This window comes from Aotus nancymaae, unplaced genomic scaffold (genome assembly GCF_030222135.1).
Source record: "Aotus nancymaae isolate 86718 unplaced genomic scaffold, 86718_ANA_hifiasm-v0.15.2.pri h1tg000200l, whole genome shotgun sequence".
NCBI lineage: Eukaryota > Metazoa > Chordata > Mammalia > Primates > Aotidae > Aotus > Aotus nancymaae.
The window spans coordinates 432,289-458,487 of record NW_026988615.1 but is presented as its reverse complement, the minus strand read 5'-3'; the positions used below and the strand labels follow the sequence as shown (position 1 = coordinate 458,487).

The window sequence follows — 26,199 nt, the reverse complement described above, 5'->3', positions numbered from 1 at the left end:
ATCCAAAGTCCATCCACCTCTCATCTAAGACATGCCCTGAAAGATCCAGTGAGGGGGTCACCTTGCAGTGGAGGGCTTAGGAGCAAAGACTGTAGGTCAGGTTGAATTCAGCTCTCCCATCAGTGGGCGGTGACACCGTGAACTCCAAGTCACTTCTCTCTGAGTGTCGGTTTCTACAGCTGCAAAATGAAAATAGTAACAGTAACTACATTAGAAGGCTTCGGTTCGCATCAACTGCCTTACTGCATGTATCTGGCAAATAGTACACGTTTCTGACTTTAAATATCATCTATATGCCAACCACTCCCAAGTTTCTCTTGCAAACCCCAGCCTTCTACGTCCAGCTGCCTACTTGCCATGCCAAATAGGCAGCTCCAACCCCCCAAGTCCGAAACTGAATTCCTGATTCCCACCCACCCCTACACCTGCTCTCTCCTCCTTCTCTGCCAGCCCCTTCCTTCTGGTTACTAGGTCCAGAACCCCAGGCGCTATCCCTGACGCCTCTTCCTCTCGCCCCCAACTTCCCATCTGTTGGGTGAGCTCATGTCTCTGCTTTCCAAATACACCCAGAAACCAGCATCTCTCCCCAGCTTCCTACAACTGCCTTCTGGGTGCTCCCCCTGTCTCCGTCCTTGCTCCTAGAGTATATTCTCAGCACAGCAGCAGAGGAACCATGAATCTCCTGTGTTCAGAACGTCCCTGTGGCTCTCCACCTCACCTAGAGGACAAGTCCAAGAAGATCCTCCTGCAGCCATGAGGTCCTGTGAGCTCTGTGCCCTGCCTCTGCCCACCTGTGTCTCCTGCCTCCCTGGTTCACTCTGCTCTAGCCACATTGGCCTCCTTGCTATGCCTCAGTACAGCCAGGCAGACATGCTCCCTCCTGAGGAGGTTTGCATGGACTGTTCTTTCAGCCTGGAATGTTCTGTCCCCAGATACCTGCAGGACTCACCCCTTCACCTCTTTCAAATCTTTGTTTAGGCTGGGCACAGTGGCTCACACCCAACACTTTGGGAGGCCAAGATAGGCAGATCACTTGAAGTTCAAGACCAGCGTGGCCTACATGGTGGAACCCTGTCTCTACTAAAAATACAAAAGATAGCCGGGCATGGTGGCAGGTGCCTGTAGTCCCAACTACTTGGGAGGCTGGGGCAGGAGAATCACTTGAGCCCAGGAGGCAGAGGCTACAGTGAGCCAAAAGTGCGCCACTGCACTCCAACCTGGGCAACAGAGCAAGACTCCGTCTCAAAATATATATATAAATTTGTTTAAATTACATCTTTCAGTGAAGTCTACCCTATTTCAAATTGCACGCTACCTCCATCTCTTCCTCTGCTTTTTTCCCTTCTTTTTTGCTGTAATACTTATGTCTTCTGACATGCTATGCCATTCACTTACCTGTGTCACTGTTTGCTGTCAGTCCTGTACGCCTAACCCGACCAGAGTAGGATATATGTTGCACGGGACAGAGGCCTCTGTTTCTTTTCTTCAATGGAATATACCCCGGCACATGATAGGCCCTCGATATACAGTTGCTGGATTAAGTGAGTGAATGGATAAGTCACTGGTGGTGTTCCTGAAGCAGAGTTCAGAAACCCTTCTTATTACTCTCACTCTTACCAATGGACTTGTCTCAATGTCTCTCTGATACCTGGGCCTCAAGGCTTCTGGGATTTCACTCAAGCCTTGTAAATTAGTGCCTTTTATTCATTGCTAGAGTCTGACTCTCTTTCCAAGGAGCATCTGTCCATGTTTCCAAGCTACTTCACCATGTTGCCCAGGATGGTCTCTATCTCTTGACCTCGTGATCCACCCGCCTCAGCCTCCCAAAGTGCTGGGATTACAGACGTGAGCCACCGCGCCCTGAAGATATTTTTTTCTTTTTTTTTTTTTTGAGACCGAGTTTCGCACTTGTTACCCAGGCTGGAGTGCAATGGCGCGATCTCCGCTCACCGCAACGTCCGCTTCCTGGGTTCCAGCAATTCTCCTGACTCAGCCTAAGGAGTAGCTGGAATTACAGGCCTGAGCCACCGCCCCAGGAAGATTTTTTTTTTTTCGAGACGCAGTTTCACTCCTGTTACCCAGGCTGGAGTGCAATGGCACGATCTCGCATCAACCCAAACTCCGCCTCCTGGGTTCAAGCAATTCTCCTGCCTCAGCCTCCTGAGTAGCTCGAATTACAGGCGTGAGCCACAGCGCCAGGAAGATTTTTTTTTTTTTTTTTTTTTTTGAGACGGAGTTTCGCACTTGTTACCCAGGCTGCAGTGCAATGGAACGATCTGGCCTCAACCCAAACTCCGACTCCTGGGTTCAAGCAATTCTTCTGCATCAGCCACCCGAGTAGCTGGAATTACAGGCGTGAACCACCGCGCCAAAAAGATTTTTTTTCTTTTTTTTTTTTTTTTGAGGCGCAGTTTCGCTCTTGTTACCCAGGCTGGAGTGCAATGGCGCGATCTCGCCTCAACGCAAACTCCGCCTCCTGGGTTCAAGCAATTCTCCTGACTCAGCCTCCCGTGTAGCTGGAATTACAGGCGAGAGACACCGCGCCAGGATGATTTTTTTTTTTTTTTTTTTTTTTTTTTGCTACCGAGTTTCGCTCTTGTTACCCAGGCTGCAGTGCAATGGGGCGATCTCGGCTCACCGCAACCTCCGCCTCCTGAGTTCAGACAATTCTCCTGCCTCAGCCTCCTGAGTAGCTGGGATTACAGGCACGCACCGCCATGCCCAGCTATTATTTTGTATTTTTAGTAGAGACGGGCTTTTACCAGGTTGACCAGGATGGTCTCGATCTCTTGACCTCGTGATCCACCCGCCTTAGCCTCCAAAATTGCTGGGATTGCAGGCCTGAGCCACGGCGCCTGGAAGATTTTATTTTATTTATTTATTTATTTTTTTGGAGACGGTGTTTCGCTCTTGTTACCCAGGCGGCAGTGCAATGGCGCGATCTCGGCTCACCGCAACCTCCGCCTCCTGGGTTCAGACAATTCTCCTACCTCAGCCTCGTAAGTAGCTGGGATTACAGGAACGCGCCACCATACCCAGCTAATTTTTTGTATTTTTAGTAGAGACAGGCTTTCACCATGTTGACCAGGATGGTCTCGATCTCTTGACGTAGTGATCGACCCGCCTTAGCCTCAAACAGTGCTGGGATTACAGGCGTCAGCCATCGGGCCCGGAAGATTTTTTTTTTTTTAGAAGGAGTTTCCATCTTGTTAGACCAGAGAAGGCGAGCCGGTCCCGGCGGGGGAGTCCAGCGGCAAACGGTGCGGTGGGGACAAAAGGAGACCAGGCATGGTGAGCCGGTCCCGGCAGGGGAATTCAGGAGCAAACTGCGTGGGCGGGCAGGAGGCGACCAGGGACGGCGAGCCTATAACGGCGGGGGAGTCCAGGGACAAATGGTTCGGGGGGGAGCAGGAGGAGACCAGGGACGGTAAACCGGTCCCGGCTGGGGAGTCCAGGGGCAAAAGGTGCGGGGTGGGCAGGAAGAGACCAGGGACGGCCAGCCCGTCCCGGCCCGGGAGTCCAGGGGCAAACGGTTCGGGCGGAGGGTAGGAGGAGACCAGAGACGGCGAGCGGGTCCCGGCGTCGGAGTCCAGGGACAAACGGTGCGGGGGAGGCAGGAGGAGACCAGGGACGGCGAGCCGGTCCTGGCGGGGGCATCCAGGGGCAAACGGTGCGGGTGCGGCAGGAGGAGACCAGGCACGGCTAGAGGGTCACGATGGGGGAGTCCTGGGCAAACGGTGCGGGGCAGGAGGAGACCAGGCTCAGTGAGCTGGTCCTGACGGGGGAGTCCCGGGGCAAACGGTGCGGTGGGGGGCGGGAGGAGACCAGGCATGGAGAGCCGGTCCCGGCGGGGGAGTCTAGGGGCAAATGGAGCTGGGGGGGGGTGCAGAAGAAGACCAGGGACGGTGAGCGGGTCCCGGCGGGGGAGTCCAGGGGCAAACGTTGCGAGGGGGGCAGGAGGAGACCAGGCATGGAGAGCCGGTCCTGGCGGGGGAGTCCAGGGGCAAACGGTGTCGGGGTGGGGGGGGGGGCGCAGGAGGAGACCAGGCACGGCGAGCCGGTCTCGGCGGGGGAGTCCAGGGACGAACCGTGCGGGAGGGGGCAGGAGGAGACCAGGGACGGCGAGCTGGTCACGACGAGGGTGTCCAGGGGCAAACGGTGCCGGAGAGGCAGGAGGAGACCAGGGACGGCGAGCCCAGAACCGAATTCTGTCAACAACCCAAATTAGCAGGAAATGGATTTTCCACCTAGACCCTCCAGAAAGAAACATAACGTATTGACACTTTGGTTTTAGTCAAAGAAACCCATGTTGGTCTTCTGACTTATAGAACTGTGAGAGGATACATTGGTGTTGCTGAAAACTCTAAGTAGTTAGCAATTTGTAATGGCAGCAGAAGAAGCCACTAAGTTGTTAATAATTTGTAATGGCAGCAAAAGGAGTTTGACTTTGATCTGCTGTTCTCTGCCAAGTAGGCCCAGATTAAATGAAATATTTGAAACTTGGATTTCTACATATAAGTAGAAATGTTTTAAAGTAAAAACATCATTTAAAACTGGAGAAATTTAATCGTGAGCTAACTGATGCTGTTGCAGCTTTATAAGAGTCAAGATCCAAAGGCGGAAGTGGAGGGTGAGGGTGGTAATCGCAGACGAGGGCCTCTCTCTGCTCATGGGAATTTGCAGCAATCTTGTGTCTGAATGTTCCTCCTCCAGACGTGTCTGCAGCATGCCTTCTGCCCACACAGAGGCTATATTCCACTCCTCTTTTGTGGGAAGACTCAATTTTAAAGTGGAAGCTCTTCCGAAAATAGAGTCCCATTGGATCTGCAGCTTGGATGTCATGACATTCCCTGAGTACTACTCACTGTGTAACTGTTTCACTTTTGTTGGATGAAACCAACAATATAAATTTTCATTTTTCTTAGATTTTCAATCCTTTCCTGTGTTCTTGAGTGTTCTGCCTGGCCTAAAGTAGGAAATATTAAATTATCTAACTTCAGCAGTTGGAAGCTGCATTTGTAAATATTTTGATTAGCAAGTTTGTTAGACATTGTGTGGATAGGCCTAACTTCTAAATTTAACGTTTCCATTTTTTAAAAACAACAAAGCTGTGACTGAAAATTATACCCATGCTGTGTGTGCAGATCACATACAGCAGACATAGGTCTGTGCAGATTCAGCACAGTAGTTAGGTAGAAGTTTTGGTAAAACAGAATACTTCCATGTCACACAGGGTTTGCCATAGTCACTGAGCTTGGCTGAGACTATTAGCTTCTTTCTTCCCACCTATCTTCCTTATTTCCTTTTCCCCTCTTTTACTCATTAGATATTTATTGACTCTCCTCCATCTCATGCACTATGTTAGTGCTAGAAATTCAGTGATTAGAAAAGCATGTAGGGTTCCTATACTAATGGGGCTTAGAATCTAAGCGGTCAATCAGACTTTAAATAATAGCACCAATGTATATAAATCCACTGAAATAAAAGTGCTTAAGGACAGTATGAAGCAGGGAGCCTAGAACTGCTCTGGAAGGTCAGAAAAGCTCCCTAAGGGAAGTAGCCCTAAGCTACACTGTGAAGGATGACGGGGAGCCAACTAGGAACCTGCAGCTCATGCAAAGTCCTGAAGAGGGAGGACCATGTCAAAGATGTCACTATCTAGGACCAGTGGTGTGGAGGTGAGAAGAATTTACCAAGACAGTTGTGGGTAAAGAAAGGCAGATTTATTAGAGAAAGTATGAAAATGCGTTGTAAGGGGACAAGTTGCTGTTAGGAGAAGAGGTGCTAACTGCAAAGAGACAAAGGCTTGCTGGGGACTTTAGCGAACAGTACTTGTGCTGTGTGCCGAAGAGGGCTTTGTGCGGTACTGATAACGCCAAGGTGGCAGGGAACTAACTTGCATTTTTCTATCAGGCAAGGGTCTGATGATAACTGGATGCAGGAAGATAGTGAGTTATTTGCACAGGAGGGCTGCATGTCCTGGACCGTGAAGAAAGTCAGACACAACTTATCTGCTTTTTCTTTTCCTTTTCTTTCTTTCTTTCTTTCTTTTTTTTTTTTTTTTTTGATGGAGTTTTGGTCTTGTTGCCCAGGCTAGAGTGCAATGGCGCAATCTCAGCTTGCTGCAACCTCCGCCTCCCAGGATCCAGTGATTCTCCTGCTTCAGCCTCCCAAGTACCTGGGATTACAGGTGCATGCCAGCACGCCCAGCTAATTTTTTTTTTTTTTTTTAAGTAGAGACAGGGTTTCACCATGTTGGTCAGGCTGGTCTCGAACTCCTGACTGCAGGTGATCCACACACTTCAGCCTCTCAAAGTGCTGGAATTACATGTGTGAATCACCATGCCCAGTCCAATCTTCTTTTTCTTTTTTCTTTCCCTCAGTCTTGCCATCCCAACTTCTTTTCCCTAATTAGGTTGCCACAAAAGATTTCCATCATTATCCAAAAAGAAAAGGGAAAACCTTGAAGAGTTTTAAATATAGAAAAGAGAGAGTCAGGTTTTTGAATTTTTAAAAAATCTTTGTGGAGGCAGAAAACAGGAGAGGGAGGGGTAGGGGAAGCAAGAGTGGATTGGGTGAGAAATAGTGGCCTGTGGCTGTAGGAGAGAGTGGAGCATGGGGTGGGGAGTGTCCAGACTCCCTCCTACGTCTGGTCTGAACAATGGATGAATTCACCTGTGACATCATTAGGTCTAGGACTTTTTGTAGAGATTTTCTTTTTTTTAGAGATACAGTCTCTCTCACTATGTTGCCCAGGCTGACTTCAAACTCCTAGGCTCAAGTGATTCTCCCACCTCAGCCTCCTAACTAGCTGGGACTTCAGGTGTGCACCACAACTCCTGGCTGTCTGGAGATTTTTGATTATTGATTCAGTCTCCTTACTAGTCATAGGTCTGTTCAGATTTTCCATGTCTTCATGGTTTAGTCTTGGTAGGTTTTACGTTTCTAGGAATTTGTCCATTTCATCTAACATATCCAATTCATTGGTGTACAGTTGCTCATGGTACTCTCTTACGATCTTTTTTATTTCAGTAAATCTGTAGTCATTGTCTTTTCTCTCTCTCTCTTTCTTTCTTTCCTTCTTTCCTTCTTTCTCTTTCTTTCTTTCATTCTTCTTTTTCTTCGGCTGTTGTTTATTTACATACAGCTAGGCTCTCTGGCCACAGGCCCAGAGGTGACTGCAGTAGTAGGGGAGATGGAAGGTGGAGGGTCGAGTGTTTGCTGCAGGACAGCTGAGTGGAGGGTGGGGACAGGTGTCAGTGAAAAAGGCCCAGGGGGTTGGGAAAGCAAGTAAGGGCCAGGGCCAGAGTCCGCTTAAACTAGAACTACTGCCCCACACCCTAAGTCCCCTAACTCTTGGTGGCTGTTTCCTGACCCCAGGCCAGGGTTGGGAGTCCTCTGGGCATCCATTTTCTACAGGAACTGAACAGAGTACACACAGGAAAGGAAGCTGTTACCCTCTTGCCATATGCTCTGGGAGCCTCCATTCTGCATTCCTCCTTCTTCCCTTGCTTGGGTGGGGCCACATGATGGGTAGCCAAGCTCTGGACTGTCACACCAGAGCAGGCTCTAAAAACAGCTATGTTTCAGTGAGGCATAAATCTTCTTCCCTTGTGTCCCCGCCTACCAGTGCCACATTACAGCCCAGAGTGAGCTCTATAAGCATTGCTGGCCTAATGGAGGGGTTGGGGAAGGCAGTGGACAGGGGCTGGAGGAAGGCCTCTGGGGTCTATCACAGTATATCACAGCATGGGAACAACACACATGGTGTTGGTGAAGCCAGAGCCAGGGTGTCACCAGGTCAGCACAATGACCACATCTTCCTTCTTGAAGAAGCCTCAGGCCTTACCAACATTCATGGCCAAGTTCACCTGGAGGTCCACATCCTCAGCCCAGGCCTCCTGGACCAGATTCTTACACAGCACAGGGAAGATGCCATGGTACAGGTGGACCTGGCGAGCTGTCTGGGGATTCCATGTCACAGAAGTCATGGGGGTGCATGGGCAGTATCTGGCTACCTGGTGAGCATACCCGCAGACTTGGTGAGGAAGACTACGGCCCCACTGCAGCACTTGAAGGAGGCCTCCACGGCACCCACGGCAGTGACTTCTGTGGGGTCACTGGTAATGGGTGCCAGATGGCAGAGCTCCTCAAATAATTGCAAGTGGCAGATGGTGGCCTCTGCCTCACAGGCAATCAGGTGCTGCATGTGCACCACCTCCAGAGGATCGTCCCCTTTGGCTGTCTCTAGATAGCATGATGCAGTCAGCTCCCTCCAGGACTGCAGTGGCCACACCACTGCCCTCAGCCCGGGTGCAACGGGGCTGCTGCTGCTGCTGCTGCTTCTTTTTTTTTTTTTTATGGCAGAGTTTTGCTCTTGTTACCCAGGCTGGAGTGCAATGGTGCAATCTCGGCTCCCAGGTTCAAGCAATTCTCCTGCCTCAGCCTCCCAAGTAGCTGGGATTACAGGCATGTGCCACCATGCCTGGCTAATTTTGTAACTTTAGTAGAGACGAGGTTTCTCCATGTTGGTCAGGCTGGTCTCAAACTCCCACCTCAGGTGATCCACCTGCCTCAGCCTCCCAAAGTGCTGGGATTACAGGCGTGAGCCACCGCACCCAGCCAGAGTAGAGCTTCTTGATCATGTCCTCCAGCATCAGAGTGGCAAGATGACAGGCTTCCCAGCTTGGTTGTACCACCCAATCATCATTGTCTGAGCAAGAAAGACCTTCTCTGCAGGAATCTCATCTCAGTAATCCCATCACTGGCCTTAATCCCATCACTGGCCTCCAGGATTTCATCAAACCTCCAACCCCCTTCATGATTCTCAATTTTGTTGATTATCTTGATATTCCTTCCTTTCTCTCCCAGGAACTTTCTAACTTCATGGACATCAGATGTCTTGCAGATGAATGACGTGAACATCATATTGACATCTTGCTTGACCCCTAACTTCAGGTCCTGGATGTCCTTCTCTGACATGTCAGGCAGGTCCACGGCAGCCCCGGGAAGGTCCATACCCTTCTTGCTGCCCAGGGAGCCACCATTTTCCACCTCCGTCACCAGAAAGTCAGCATCCATCATCTGTGTAGATCTTGCTGCCCCCCTCCACCACTTTGCAGATGTTCTTGTAGTCCAGCCACAGGATGTTCTTGTTACACTTTTCCATTTAGGCGTTATAAAAAAAAAAAAAAAAAAAAAAATCCAGTGTGAACTTGAGAGGGGTTCCCTTCTTCAGCTCCACCTCTGCAGTGCTGCTGCCCTTGAGGAGCCCAGCTGGGATCTCAGGTCCTTTAGTGTCCAGAGCCACAGCAATGGGCTGGTAGAGGATGGAGTAGGAAGCACAGCTTTCTGTGACTGTGTGCACGTTCTTGATGGCCTCCACATGGTACTTCTGAGTTTCATGAGAGTTCAGATGAGCCGCATTCATTCCAGACTTAATGGTCTTCTTCAGCATCTCTAATGATAGGGAAGGTGGGCCCATGGTACAGATGATGCTAGTGCTCCAGGCTGTGATGGGTGGCAATTCAGTGGCCAGGCAGCACATGCGCTCCAGGAATGTGTCAGCCATGGCTGCATGCAGCTGCTGAGTCTGAATGAAGACCACCCCAGCTTCACCACGGGGCTTCAACGTGACTCCTGAGGTCCTCCAGTGCTGACAGATTTGGGCTACGCTCCAAACCTAGAGAGAGGTCAGGAGCCCTGGATGCGCAGCTGCTGTGCCTACTTTCATTTCTAATTTTAGAAATTTGAGTGGTCTCTCTTTTTTTCTTAATTCACCCAGCTAAAGGTTTGTCAATTATGTCAATCTTTTCAAATAACCAACTTTTGATTTTGTTGATATTTTTGTATTATTTTTCTATTTTCTAGTTCATTTATCTCTGCTCTAGTCTTTCTTAAGGAAAATGTATTTTTAAGACATAAATTAGCTTTCTTTATTGTTAGTTACTAACTTTGAAAGTTTTATTCTCTTTTAAGGAAAATGTATTTTTTAAAATATAAATTAGCTTTCTTGGTGCTACTAACTTTGAAAGTTTTATTCTGCACATGGTAACATTGTACAAAATTAGTTTTAAAAATTTCAGTCTCCACAAATGCTTGCATTCAAAAATCATCTTGTTCTTCATCTCTAAATCCTTATCCAATTGGAATCTATTTTATTATTTTAACTTTTTAAAAATCTTATTTTATTTTATTAGAGATTCAGGGTTTACGTGTGCAGCTTTGTTACCTGGATATGTTGTATAATGCTGGGGTTTGGAATTCTGGTGAACCCATCACCCAAAAAGTACATGGTACTCTACGGGCATTTGGAAAGATATTTTTAATGAGAGAGATAATAACATGTTTTATGCTAATGTCAGTGATCCCAAAGAGAAGAAAAATTAATGATGTAGCAAAAGGATTTCTGGAAGAATGTTTTTGGTTTGCCAGAGGAGGTGTCATTTAGTGTGAAGTGATAGAATGGCTTTGATAAGAGCATCGATGGGAAATCTGAGGTCCTGGGTGGGAAGGCAGCGCAAATAGGTGCAGATAGGTGAGCCAGTGTTGGGGCAATTACTGCTGCAAGAGAATCATTACTTCTCTGTGCCCTCATTATCTCTATAGCTATACTCTGGGGTGGGATAGAAAAGAAACAGAATGGAAGACAGAGATTGGCTCTATTATTTCTCCAGCTGGAAAACCTGGGATGTTCCCAGCAGTCCATAATGGAGCATGGGCCAAGGTTGTGGGGTGGTGCACATTCATGAAGGATGTGATTTCCAAATGGCGTCATGAGATGGTCATTGTGTGTGTGTGAAAGGTGCTAAGTGTCAAACCTAAACATTTGAAATACATGACAGTATGTGCTCTTTATTATTTAAAAAATATTCTTTAGAGCTCTCAGACACAAGAACTAACTTAGATGTCTCATCCTCCGATAGGTCCTGCCTGTCTTACACTCTAACTTGGTTGTCTTTCTCACATGAATTATACTGAACGATGACTAAAGTTTAGCTGGTTCTTTACTGGCTCGTCTTGTAAAGGTCCCAAGGCTGTGTAGGATTGTCACAGAATGGGGCTGCAGCATGTGCCTTCAGCCTAACTACCTCACCCCCTACACCATGAAAGGAGAGGACTCACCACCATTTAACACATTTCTCTACCCTCTGCATTTCTTGTGGGTTATACTCAGATCTGATGGCTTGATTAGCTTCACATTTCATCTAGATGGTGCCAGCCATGTGTATTTTGTGACATCTGGGATACATCATGTCTGCCAGTTCCACTGTTCCACTTCCAGTAGGCTACGGTTGAACAGTGGGTTCATGGATACCTATCTATTAGCAAAGTGTCCATTAACCTTTGCTGCATGGTTTCAGTAGCCATTGATGATCATTCCTGATGCCATTATTTCAATGAGTTGCAAACTGGTAATTTTCTAACATTCCTCCTCCATTATCGATTGTGATTTTTCCATAAATAAAAACTTTTCCTCATCAGCTATTTGGTTGCCCTGAAAAAAATGAATACAGGAAAAACAGGATGGATGTTTTATTCTTTTCTGTCATTTATCAATCTTCAGAATAATGAGTTGGTGCCCAAGCAACTCCCAAAGGTAGTTAACCAATGAGTTATGTGTTGTGGTTTTTGTGAGAGGGTGGAATGGTGTATTATTATAAACTCATGGATTTTTTATATGCTTGACACTTTCCAATCCATGTCAGCCATCTTTCTTTTTTAATCCAAATTGTCCATCTTTAGCCAGTGAGTATCATTTCAAGTTGATGTGTGTGTCATTTCAGCATAAGCCCAAAATCTGATCTTTGACTTCTTCTTTTCTTTCTCAATTTATGTATTTCTTGCCCCAGAACTGGAAATGGCTACGTTTCTAAGGAACCTAGTTCCTTTTCATGAAAGGTATATAAAATCCACAATCTGAGTGCCTGCAAAGTCTTCCAACTTGTTTTCTCAGTTCTGCTCAACCCTTCACAGACCTACCATAAGTAGCATTGCCAGATGAAACTTCCTGGACCCCTGGCGGGATAGATCATCCCACCATTAAATATCTTTCAGTGAACTTTGGGGACCAAGAGAATACAAGTCGTTCACATCAGCTAAGACATTTCTGCACCCAGACCTGCTTTTGTCTCTCATGGCAGCTTTGCGGGAATGCTTGGATACAGCCAGGCAGCCCTGGCTCCTGGAGAAGTTCATGGCCACCCCATTCATGTCATTGTTGGGGTTGAGCCAGAGTCAAGGCAGTGAGTGGGGTGTGGGACACAAAGCACCAGGGTTAGTCCCATCTCTGTCATTTGCAACCTGGGTGATTTGAGTTCATTATTTCCCCCTCAGTGCCTGCAGGCTCCTCATTTACAGAAAAGGAGAGGAAAACACCAATCTCACAGGGTCATTGTGAAGATTAAGTGGGACCTACATACAGCACCCAGCCCAGGACACTAAAAGACAATAAATAAGTTTCCTGTCCTTTCCCAGATCACTTATCCTCAGTTATATAATCAGATGGTTCAGAATCTAAAAATTCTGAGTTCTTCCTGAAGTGCTGCAGCTATTTTTACCTGTCCTTTCACAAAAGGTTACAGTCCTGTCCTGTTGTCGGGGTGAGGGCAGCCCTGAGTCACTTCCTCCCTCCCTGTGCTGGTCCTTCTGTGCTGAGCTGGACCAAGGCCAGGCTGCTCACCAAGAGCTGCCCAGGCCACGAGGGCTTATGCTCGCTGACATTCAGGAAGGGTTTCTGTAAAACCATGGGCTTTGCAGGAGACTGGGCTGATCTCCCACTTCCTGAATTGGTCATGTACTTTTACTTCCCTGACATCCTTTTTCTGAAATGGATCAACGTTTCTCCCAAAGTCAGCGATAATTAGCAGGTGGTTGATATTCAGATTTGAGGCTGATTGTCTTTGGACTTCAAACAAGTGATAAGACTCTTTCCTTTGAAAGATAAAAATGAATGTATAGCTGTAATCCACAGCTTGACCTCACATCGGGATGACCAGAAGAGCTTAAAAATACTGATGCCTGCATCTCACTCCAGAGACTCTGACATAATTAGTCTGGGGTGTGACCTGGGCATTGGGGTATTTTATAAACACCCCCAGGTGATTCTAATGAGCAATGAAAGGTGAGAACAGAAAAAGTAAGTGCTTAGGTAAGTGCAGTTTCCCTGCCCCCAAGCAGGTGTCTTATGAGCTGGAGAACCAAAAAGTAAAGTTGGCCTTTCTCTGGCTTCCAGGACTCTCCGTGTGTCATGCCTACAGGTGAGTCAAGAGATGGAAGAAACTGCCAAGTTATGGAAGGTTTGTGAGCCATGCCAAAGGGTGATCCATTTCAGAAAGAGGATGTCAGGGAAGTGAAAGTGCATGACCAATTCAGGAAGTGGGAAATCAGCCCAGTCTAGCTCTTGCTAAAACCCTTGTCAAAGAGTTTTCATCAGAATGGCAAGTTGGTCAGGTTTGCATTGTGGGAAACATTGCCTGGCAGCACTGAGGAGAATGAATCTGAGTGGGGATGGTCACAGGAGGCCCCTGAGGTCCCAGCTAGAAGATAAGAACCTGAAAAAAGGCAGGCACCACAGCAGATGGCCAGGGCCTGGAGCACAAGAAACAGGGGGCTTCTCCTCCCACTGTGCTGGCTCAGGACTCTTGGCCTCTGTGCTGAGCCCATTCTCCCGGTTGCCTTGTGATTTGCTGGACTTTCATATAGAGGCCTCAGTGTCTCCACTGAGTTGTCCTTCCTCATAATAATGACTCACATTAATTATGCTTTTGCTGTGGGCCAGCCACCCACTCAGAACATCTCACTTTACCAATAAGAAAGCTGAAGCTTAGAGAGGTTAAGTGATTTGCCCAAGGTCACACAGCCAGTAGGAAGTGAAGCTGGATGCAGAGGCTGATTTCTGACCGATAAACTACTCATGTCCACTTCTACCTATGGCGCTTCTGTGCTCCTCCCCTGGCTGAAGCCAATTCCTGTTGAACTGAGCCCGAGAACCTGCTGCACCCACAGGCTCTATGTAACTTTCTGTCCTGGGGCTTCCTGATCAGCCTGCCCTTGGAGTCTTGGTGCCCACAAGAAGGAGAGGGTCCAGCTTGTGGTTCCATTGACTGGACTGACCAACCTCTTAAAATAATTCTAATTTACATTATTTCAGCTCCTATTTCCTCATAACTAAAAAGGCCCCTGTCCCTTAAGTTTCTCACATGCTAAAGTACTGAAACTCCATAAATTCACCATTTTTTTTAGAGAAAGTTTTTTTAAATAGTGTCTGTAAAGAACTTAACCTTTGTGAATGGGTTAGAGTTACAGGCTATAAGTGTGCATAGTTTAGAAGTTCCTGGGTTAAGACTTTGAGTTCAGGTTCCCAGTACACCTAGAAAAATCCAGAAGGTATAGGGGGAAGTAGAGAAGGGTTACACTTTAAGAATTTCTGCGTCAACACTGTTGGAAATGCAGCCTGAAATTATACCTACAATAGTTAGAAGCAACATCTTAAGAAGGCTCTGTCAGTTCCCAGTGGTACCATTTATTTAATCTATATCACATACTTTTGGGCTATGATTAACAGTGAGTGAGTGCACACTATATGGCAATGCTGTGTTAGTACCTTACACAGATTATCTCTCATTATGACATCCCCATTACATAGATGAGGAAACTGATGCTCCCAGAGGCTAAATAAATAACTTGCCAAACTTTCCAAGTTAATATGTTATAGGGGCCGGGCACCGTGGCTAATGCCTATAATCTCAGCACTTTGGGAGGCTGAGGTGTGTGGATCACTTAAGGTCAGGAGTTCAAGACCAGCCTAGCCAATATGGTGAGACCCCGTCTCTACTAAAAATACAAAAATTAATCGGGAGTGGTGGCATGCGCCTGTAATCCTAGCTACTCGGGAGGCTGAGGCAGGAGAATCACTTGAACCCAGGAAGCAGAGGTTGCAGTGAGCTGAGATCATGCCATTGCACTCCAGCCTGGGTGTTGCAGCGAGACTCCATCTCAAAAAAAAAAAAAATATATATATATATATATATATGTGTAATAGAAACTGTACTGTACAGCAAACCCCCATGTAACAAACCCTCACATGTACCCCCAAACCTAAAATAAAAGTTAAAAAAAAGAAAAATCACAAAAAAGAAAAATAAACTGTACTTGAAAGTAGACCTGTCTAACCCAAACACCATGCTCTTAACCATTATCTATATTGTTAAGACTCTCAATAACAAATTATAGTCTCATTTGTATGTGAATGTCCACCACTTCACATATTGTTTTGTTTTTGTATATTTGACAGGTTTTTCCGATAGATAGCATTGTAATATTTCTGTTAACTTTATTTTTTGTAAAATGACATCACTGGTATGTTTCAAATAGGTTTTCAGTCAGTGACAGCTAATGAGCAAAGGAGCAATGATTAGAGAATCATTTCATCTTGGGATCTTGAGAAGAAATGATTCTCTAATCATTGCTATGGCTGTGTCATCACTATGTCCATGGCTATGTCTTTGCTTATTGTGTAGCGCAGCAGGGATGCTGGCCACCTGCACAACCCATGACCAACCGAGGGTTCATTCAGCCTTCAACCTGGTGTGGGGCATGAGGTAACTTTTCTCTCCGGGCCTCGGTTTCTTGCTCTGAAATATAAGATGCTTTGCAGCACCAACCTATGGCTTTCTCTGGCCAGCTGCTGGTAGTACGCTAGCAACTCTCTGAAGAGTTGTCCGGTTCCATGATTTTACAGCTTTGTTGCTGGTTACAGCAGTAGCCTCTTTTAAAACAGGAACCCATCTATATTATGCAGAACCTGCGTTTCCCAGTCTATGACAATCACTAGCATCAACCTTTTGTTAATAAAAATAAAGTAACACTCAATTCAATAAGGGGTTACTGACAAAACAAAATCAGCAGAACTCAGGCATTTCTGACCACTGGAGACTTTACTGATCACCCCAAAAAGCCAGGCAACTTTGAGGAGGCCCAAGCACATTCAGCCTTGGACTGCCAGCACCTGACTCTCCCATCCATCACAGGGCCTTGCCGGAGCCAACTCCCAGCAGTATTGTTCTCCATATGCAGTGGAGTGTATTTTTAATTTTAGAAATTCCCATCTCATGACCAGTTTGAAAGAGCCTTTGGTGACTCTTTTAGGAAAACTAAGAATTATTTGGTGACACGGGTAGTTTCTTCAACTCAACTAGGGGAGGAGAATTTTTGTGTGCTAGTTGTGTGAGTATGGCAATTCCAAGCCTTTGGTAACAGAACTGTGAACTCCTCTGCTACACTGGGAGCCCCGCTGTGGGTAGGACCCATATGCAAATTTGCCGGGTACAGGGCAGGTACGAGTCTGTGCTTGTTGTGTAAATGAGTAGATGATGAATGGTTGAATTCCAGAACCCAAAAGACCTTTGGATTCAAATTTCTTAGCTTTATAAGAACCACTATGTAAGAATCACTGAATTTACTTGGAGGCTATGTGTATATACATACATATATATGTGCATATATTTCTCTTATTTATGTTACAAACACACTGTATACATTTTATAGATTCTTCTTATACTGAAGAGGGTGGGATGAGAATAATTGTTTATATTTGTTGATGTTTTCCAGTATGACTTATGATTACAGAATATGGCTTTCTTTGGAATAAAATGGTATGTGAACAAAGGCAAGAAACCATATGGGAGGGAAATAAATGCCAGCACAATTTTCCTTCCTCATTTAGGTAGAACTGAAGAGTCTTTTCAGGTTCTACCATACAGAAGAGACTTGTAAAAACTTCAGTGGGGTATTCTGTTGGGTTCCGTTGACATAATAACCCCAGCAAATATTTTAAAAGATATAGTATTCTAGAAAAATAATCTCTCAACTATGAGCATGAGCCTTTACTTAGATAAATGAATATAAAATGGATCAACTGGTGCCAAGCAAGTCTTAAAATTCATGTAATTATCTGGATAATATCTTAAAAGTCACCCCTTGTCTTGGTCAGTATAGTGTGACCTGTGAGATTATGTGTTTCTCCCACTGGGTAGACAAAACTAGTATATTTTAACATAGTAAGTATCATGTTAGGCAGAGCGTGGGGTGGTGGTGGTGGCTGTTTGGAAGTTTAAATGTGGGAAAGGGTTGTGATGGATTTTCTGCATGGTCTGTGTAAACCCAGCATCCTCCCTGACCCCTGCCGCACCGTATTCTGCATTGCTGGAGCAAAGTCTGCAATTTCTTTTCCCAATGTGGTTCAGAGTTAGGGCTTCCCAATGAAAAGTGGAAGAAAATAAATCTGTCATGCAGATGAGATAATTTGCTGTTGTTTTGGGGGGATCTCCCCCCAAGAACCACATACTGCAGATAAGCAGCTGAAATTTTGTGATTGTTTTCATCTTCCATTTTTCATCTCTAGTTAAATTTACACAGCATAGAGGTGTCTTTAAGAATGAACAAACTTTTTAAAAAGCCACAAACAAACTGAGAAATATACATAATCATTCATTTGGCACGATCTTCTAAAATTTCACACTTCAAGGATAAGGAAAATTAGTATAATTCGCTTCTTAAATTGCTTGCTCACTAACATTGTAAGTGAGGCAGTGCAAGAGGAAGGAGATCGTAGCTTTCAACAGATGTGACAAGGCCACCCTCCCAAGGGTTTTAGTGAATGGAGTGATGCTGACAGATGCCAAACCTACTGACCCAGCCCTGATGGCTCCTCGGTGGGGGGCCTGAACTGTCTAACCCATGGTATCCCCTTTGCATACTACACCCAGACTGTGGGTGGTCAAGGAAAATATTTCAGCCACTAAATTTTTCCACTGACTTTTTGCTGCCCAAGTGGAATGTCAGTGGTAAGCTACCCTGTTCAATAGTTACTTGAGATACAGAGTTCTTTAACATGAAGCTCTCTTCTTTCTATGGGGGTAGAGATCGGGTTATAGCATTGTTGGTATGGTTACACACTCCTTCCTTGAGTTCAGATAGTGCCTCTTAGTAGCCAAGAGAACTCTATATATGTGAGCCTAATACTCCACTCAATCTGAAGGAATGGAGTGAGAAATGTCCCAGCCAGTTTCCTGTTGTCCGGGTCAAGGGAGGAGCACGAGGCCCCTGTGATGAGGCTCCCACAGGTGCCCTGGCATCACTTGGCCCCATGCGACCCCACTTGTCGTCGCTCCCATCGTCTCCCCAGGTCTTGCATGACGCAGTACAGTGTGGCTAAGAGCATGGGACAGCTTGGTCTGTGTCCCTGCCTCAACACCTATTAGTTGAGGAAACACGGGCAAGTACCGAATTCATTTAGGCTGGATCCTCTCATTTTCAGAACAGAAGCAGTAATAGCACCTATTCTATAAGATTACAGTGATAATTAGATAATCCCATAAAGAGCCTAGCACAGTTCCTGACACATATGTTCTCAGTTAATTTCAGCCACCAAAATATACTGGTAATTACTATTATGAAGGGAAGATGCCATAGAGTGTAGGTGTAGGTGTAGGGGGCTCCTTGGTGTAGGGGGCTTTGAGTAGAGTAACTACAAAATAGACAGTTCCTCTTCCACCATCTCACCCTTATGTCAGCCCCCAGAGGATCCAGATAAGACAGTGGGGTACTGGAGGATGTGGTGTTCTACATCCTGACCACCCCTCACAAGGCTCTGAGGGCCTTCTCACACCTGCCAGGCCTAGCAGAGTGCCCCACCAGTGTGGTGGCATGGAGCTGCCTGAGAACTGACTCCTGGAGGAGCGGGACGGTGAGGCGATAAACATATCCAGCTTCCAAGGACTGATTTTGACATCTTATTTCAGATCTGATGAATCTGCCCCAGGCTCCCCCAGGCTGCTGTCTTTCGTAGTTTGACACACGCATCTGTCATTGGGTACCTGCCATTTGGGGCCGCAGAGTGAGAGGCAGAGCCATGTCACCACGAGCCACACAGCAGCACCGTCTCTGAAGCCACCACATGGAACAACACGTGCATAACATGCCTCTCGTTTCTGGGATGTGTCCAGCGCCTGCCCCACCCCCATTGGGGTTTGGAATAGACGCATCTGCTGCACTACTCTGCTCCAAAATGCACGTCTTCGAGGCTTCCTCGCTCCTTTAAAACAGCACTGGAGGGGCCGGGCGCGGTGGCTCATGCCTGTAATCCCAGCACTTTGGGAGGCCGAGGTGGGTGGATCACAAGGTCAAGAGATCGAGACCATCCTGGTCAACGTGGTGAAACCCCGTCTCTACTAAAAATACAAAAAAATTAGCTGGGCATGGTGGCGCGTGCCTGTAATCCCAGCTACTCAGGAGGCTGAGGCAGGAGAATTGCCTGAACCCAGGAGGCGGAGGTTGCAGTGAGCCGAGATCGCGCCATTGCACTCCAGCCTGGGTAACAAGAGCAAAACTCTGTCTCAAAAAAAAAAAAAAAAAAAAAAAAAAAAAAACAACAACAAAAAACAGCACTGGAAGGACTGAGGCATGTGGCTTACGGGCAGGTTTCTTACAGCTCGGTTTGGGGAATCTCACCGTGGGAGCCCTACTCGACCTAAGGAAGAATGGCTCCTGCCTTCCCTGACCCTTAGCTTCACTTTCTCAAACTGATCATAAGTTGTATTCACTCACCTTTTCATTCCAGGTGGAGGGACTAAGTGTTGTGATAAATGTCAGGGCACACAACCTGCCCCGAAGGAACTGATGGTGGGTCAGAGGGGCCCCCCGGGGCCAGCGAGCTGCAACGTCCTATGGTGCATATTATCATCCAGCGATGGAGTGGAAAGGGGTAGAAAGGATAGGGAAGGACCTAGATCTTCCTAATGGAACTAGGGGTGGGTGGCATCAAGAAAGGATTATCCAGGAACTGACATGTGAGAAGATTCTAGAAGGAATTCCCCAGGGGGAGAAAAAGCATGCCAGGTGTGAATAGGAGAAATGATGCTTCAACCTGAGAGAAGAGCACAAGAAAGCCAGGGACATGAGAAGCCGGGCAGGACACAGATCCCAGGAGATTCTTAGGTGTGGCTAGGATGTAGGGTGTGAAGAAGGGATGAGATGTACAAGGCTGGCAGAGCCAAAATAGTGATGATCTTTAGATACTTCGAATAATACATTTAGGGAACTTTGTGAAATAGTCCTCTATATAGGATGGTATCCCCAGAATCTACCTGTAAAACCAGTCAGTTGCCCCAATTTCAGACGGCATCAGGGAGAACGAAGAACAGGAAAAAGTAATGGAAGTACCCCTTCCTTTAAGATTAACCTTTTTGCTGCCTTGGATGAAAGTCAAAGGTAAATCAACCTAGAAATGCTTTTACTTAGATTAAAAACTCAACTGCTCATTTTAATGAAAGGAAAAAGTAAAGCCAGAAGAGCGAAGTGCCTTACTCAAGTTAGCAGGAAGGCGCAGACATAAACCCAAGTTATCTAGTTTCCCGTCCAATCCAACACATTCCTTCATAACATGTTAAAAATGGAAGATAAGCTGCCTTAGGGAGTTTCGTGTTATACCTGAGGAAACAGAGACATTTCTGAGTCAAGTGAAGGCATGAAGTCTTAAAGTTTCCAATGACAGAGGCACAACTTGAATTCAGAGCCCAAAACCACTAACCCCTGCCCCCTAAGGGATGTTGAAGCATTTCTTCTCCTGTTCACACCAGCTTGTTTTTTGTTTTTCTCCACCTGGGGAATTCCCTGGAACCTTCTCACATGTCAGTTCCCAGATCATCCTTTCTTGACACCCCACCTTCCCAGTTCCATTAGGGAGGTCTAGGTCCTTCCTTATCCTTCCTCCCGCCTTCCACTCCATCACTGTATCATGATTCAGAGCTCATCTAATTGACTACACAAATTCCTTACTCCTATCACAGCAGGGGAAGCAGCTGTCCTCGGAAGTGGTGACTGGAACCACCTTTGTTAGAGAAGAAGTGCATCATTCTATAGAAGCTTAGGGAGGTCATGGGAGGTGATTTGTCCTGCAAAACTTGCCACCCCAGGCTTAGAGGACCCTTTCTAAAGCATTTGCTGGAGACTAGGACCTGAGAATTGTGACTCTGTGGAACCCTTCCTAGCCTTCTTCCCAAAGCCTAGCAGTCTCCCATTTATTCAGTACCCGGGTACCACATTCTATGCTAGCCCAGTGTTAGGAACTCCTTGCAAGCAGACCACTCCTCCTGGGGAGTAAAACAAATGCAGAGAGTCACTTTCTGGGTCCCAAGCTCCCTACCTGCAATGTGCGAGCAGTTTGGAGGAAAAAGCTGAATTCTTCCCAGCCAGGCACAGACAAGACAGGTTGTCACCTGCCTCCAGTGACCCACACTTTCTTTTCCTGCAGCTGAGTTTAAAGCTTTTAGGCATCTTGTCCCTGTGTGGTTTTGGCTTTCTGCTTTGGTCTCTAAGCTGTCACAGTTTGGCTTTGGTAACTGAGGGGGACATCTCATATCTCAGAGACACAGCAGGGCCGTGTAGCCTGGCCAGCCTCACCACAAAACCATTTCTCTTATGCAAGCTCCTCAAAGCCCCTTTGCAGTCCATGGTAGGGTCACTAGGAACCAATGAATGTGCTTGGCCAAGCTCTCAAAAAGAAAAAGCACACAAGAAGGAGGAAAGAATGGAGAATATGAAGGCAGAGAAGGTGGAGAGAGGTACATACAGAGAACAATAGCATGTATCAGGCGTCACTAAAAAAAAAAAATCAATTCCCATATTTGACTGTTCATGGCTTCAGCACACAGGTATTGATAGTGTGCCTGCAGTGTGCCCACAGACGTCCCCAACTGACCTAGGTTTGCAGCCCCGTTTAGAATTACACAGACTCAAGTCCTGTCATTCAGGAGAAAGAGAATCTAGAAAGCCAAATCTTCCAAAATGCCAACACTGAGCAATTCTGGCTGGCTGTTCACATCAAGGAACTTCTCCTCTTTCCTCTCCGCAGCGCAAGTCACTTTGCTTTGCCTGTGCATGCCTCAGGAAGTCTCCCCCATCCCTGTGGAGCGTGCGTGAGGCATCTCGCTACACATTTACAAGGGGGAAGCAACTTCCAGAATTACTCTGTTATTTTCTAAGTAAGTTTTTAATTTTGGAACAATTTTATATTTTCAGAAAAGTTGCAAAGATAGTACAGAGAGTTTCCGTGTATCTCTCACCCAGTTTCCCCAGTGGAACATCTTACATTTCCATGGTACCGTGGTGCTTTACTATTAACGAAACTCCAGACTTTATTTGGATTTCCCTAGTTTTCCCCCTAAATAGTTATTTTTTTTCTGTTCCAGGATCTTATCCAGGATCCCACATTGCATTTAGCAGAATTTTGTTTTGCGGCTCACGTACACTTAGAGAAAATTACTCGAAGTAAATGAGGCCATTTTTAAGTGTTCAGAACTTGGACTAATAATAATTCCAAAGGATGAGTCACATTTCCCCTTTGTTTTGTGTCTGTATGCACAATTTAAATAATCAACTCAGCCAACAATTATTTGTTAAAAAAAGCTTTAGTTTTTTGTTTTTGGGTTTTTTTTTTAAGTTGCAAAACACATTTTTTATTCCTGTCTCCCCTTCATCCAGAAACAGCAGCAACTAACTCTTCTGACTGGATGCACAGAGATTTCCCCACAGGGCCAGAATTCCAGCTCTTTGGAGTTTGTGAGCCCCAGGGAGGATGACAGCAGAGTTCATTTTCCCTGAGGGTGTGATAGAAGGTTCTGCCCTCTAACAAATGAGCAGCGGCCCCCTAAAAACTCCCACGGAAGTTGTGAGGTTGAAGATGTGACAGATTCCTTATCAAGAGCTCAAGGCTACAGATCCACACAGTATTGTTAGCATTTGTGTGACACCTTTCCAAGAAGAAGTTCTAGCACAGGGTGGTCACAGTCCTGTTTAGAGCTGGGCCTGCCCGAGGACCCCCAGCTGGTGTGCTGAAGGGTCTCGAAGCAGGTTAGGGTGGAGAGGCTCACACACCTGCCACTTCTCTTCTAATGAACTCTGCTAATTCCTGTAAGATAGCATTCAGCTGACTCATTTTCACCACAAATTCTGCTTTTTCCCTTGTGAACTAACATATCAGCTTATTTATCTATTTAACAAGGGGGAGGTTTTTGTGTGTCTGTTTGTTGTTGTTTTGTTTTGCTTTGATTTTGAGACGGAGTCTCACTCTGTCGCCTGGAGTGCAGTGGTGCAATCTCGGCTCACTGCAACCTCCATCTTCCGGGTTCAAGTGATTCTCCTCCTGCCTCAGCCTCCCAAGTAGCTGGGACTACAGGCACAAGCCATCACACTTGGCTATTTTTTTGTATTTTTAGTAGAGACGGGTTTTCACCATGTTAGCCAGGATAGTCTTAATCACCTGACCTCAGGTGATCTATCTGCCTCGGCCTCCCAAAGTGCTGGGATTACAGGCATAAGCCGCCGTGCCCAGCCAACAAGGGGGAGGTTTTTAAGGGTGATGGCAAATAGTGTTGCTATTCATATTATTATTCAAATTATTGCTGAAGTATTGAGTGGTTTGACACATAGCCCATGCTTAACAATACTTGCTCTTTGGTAAGTGTCCGAGATGAATGAAACCTTAGAAGAGCTCCAAACTCAGAAGAACTACTTTGGAAAACACTTTGTGTTTTTTGGCTGGGAGCAGGTGTGAGATAGGCAGACAACGGAGAGAAGGGGCAGAAAGGAGGCCATTCGCTTCCCACGGATGTCATCAGATGTTCAGAATCTGGGCACCTTTCTTGGTTTCCTTTGGGAGGCACCTTTCCCTGTGCACTTCTGTATCTGAGTCACAAATTCCTTGAAGAGAAAAACATAATCTCAGGAAAATTATCTTTAGAAATTTTAACACCATTTTGTCATTTTTTCCATAGCATAATACAAAAAAATGATTTTAAGCTATTAGTAAAAATATTTTTGTAAATGCCCAGTGATTTTTACTACAATTTAAAAATTATTCTGTCTTTCCTCATTTAATAAGAAATTTCTGCACTTCCTTCTTTAAATGAATTATGCAATTATGTGTTAACAAATAAACTATGAAATTATCTGCATTATGTTTGTTTTTAGTCTGAATTGATATTAACATATATTGCAATTTACATCTACAGCATGAAAGTAGACAGAATTGATTTATTTATATAATTTTATTGTTTTGTTTCCAAAGGAAAAGAAAAGAGAAAGGATTATGGATTACCATTTATAAGTTCTTTGCCACAAATAATGCATTGCAGGGTGGATAGTAAACGTCTTTACAAATAAGATTGTGTTTATTGGGTTGTCTGCTCTTGCATCACATGCAAATAACTGGATAGATTTTCACCAAATATTGAGGGTGTGTTTGAGATAACATGACCTGAAATATAAGAACCACTAGCAGAGGCAGACATTCTCCCAAGCAGCAGGGAACAAGTCAAGTTAGAGGATGCTGTGACACCAGGCAGAAGTAACATGTTGTACACACTAGGGTGGACTGGACTGGAAAATAGAAAAGCAATGATTTTTAGATATAAGCCCCAAATTAAAAATCAATGGAACAAATGCACCCAGTTGCCAAAGTTAATTTGTGGTGGAGCTACTTCTCACCTGAGGAACTCAGTGCAGCTCTTGGGTAATCAGCAGCAGGGACTTATTTATTTCATGATTTAATATGCTACTGTGCAGTGTGAGGAAGCCCAGCCAGACCCCAATAAGTGAAAAGCCAAACTGGATAAGATCATCACTTAGACAGTGGGGGGTGGGGAGGGATAACATGGGGAGAAATGCCAGGTATACTATGCACCAAAAGTAAAATAAAAATAAAAAAAAAAAAGTAAAATAAAGTTAAAAAAAAATTATAAATTTCAAAAAAAAAAAGATCATCATTAGCTGTTTCATTTTGGTATATTTCTCAATGTGTTGTAAAGAATTTTGATAAGATGAATACAACTTTAGACCTAATATAGATTCTCTTGAGGCACATTTGCAGAATGAATATAATTTTTTTCTGTTCTTCATTAATTTGTTGTATTTCTTCATTAGTTTCTTATGCTTTTTGACTAACCCATGGCCACTGTGTGAATAACTGAACAATGTTTGGGTAAGATTACAAGCAAGTGATACCACACAATGGTCAAAAATCTCAGGGCAACTGGACATATTAGCCATAAACCCACAGCTGGAGTCGTGAGCAAGCTTTCTGATCTTGACTAGTCACACATGTTCACTAGAGATGTCCTCAGGCTTTTGCATGGCTTCATTCACAATGGATTTACATATTTATCTGAATAAGACATACATTTCATATGTTCAAACACTGGAAAATAAGAAGCATATTGTAAAAGTTTTTCTTATCCTGTAGCCCAGTTCCCCTGCCTAAAGACAACTGTTGCAATTGCTTGGTCTTCTGCCAGAGATATATTATGCAAATATAATAAATGTGTATATGTATAAATACATATGTTTATTACTTATATATTTTTCTTAATGATACATCTTGAAAACAATCCATATCAGTACAAAATGAGATGCCTCATTCTCTTTAATGCCTGCAATTCCATTCCAATATATGTATGCACCATAATTTATTACATTCTTCCCTCTGGATGGACATTTAGGTTGTCTACAATCTCTTGCTATTACAAGCAATACTCTAATAATAAATTGCCTTATACATGGCTCATTTCTCGTATTTTTAAGTACATATATGTGATTAATTTCTAGTACTGGCAATACAAATCACACAATCATCTCAATAGTGCAGAAAAAGCATTTAACAAAATTTAACATCTTTTCATGATTAAAAAAAAACCTCTCAACAAATCAGGTGTAGAAGGAATGTGTCTCAACCAATAAAGGCCATGTAAGACAAACCTACAGCTAATATCATCATATTCAATGGAAAAGAGCTAAAAGCTTTTCCTCTAAAATCAGGAATAAGGCAATGGTGCCCACTCTTGCCACTCCTATTCAGCATAGTACTGGAAGTCCTGGCTAGAGCAATTAGACAAGAAAAAGAAATAAAAGGACTACAAATTAGAAATTATTTCTGTTTACAGATGACGTGATACTAAATATAGAAAACTTTAAAGACTCTATCAAAAATATTTTTTTAATTTAATTTTATTCTTTTAGAGACAGTGTCTTGCTCTGTAGCTTAGGTTGGAGTGCAGTGGTATGATCATAGCTTACTGCAGCCTCAAAATTCTGTGGTCAAGTGATCCTCCCACCTCAACCTCCCAAGTGGTTAGGATTACAGGT

The 26,199-nt window shown here is 45.1% G+C and overlaps 1 pseudogene; it reads right to left on the bottom strand.

The window, feature by feature from the left end:
- Nucleotides 1-7,742: 7,742 nt before the first annotated feature.
- LOC135273024 (pyruvate kinase PKM-like) lies at nucleotides 7,743-9,610 on the bottom strand (annotated as a pseudogene).
- Nucleotides 9,611-26,199: the final 16,589 nt, after the last annotated feature.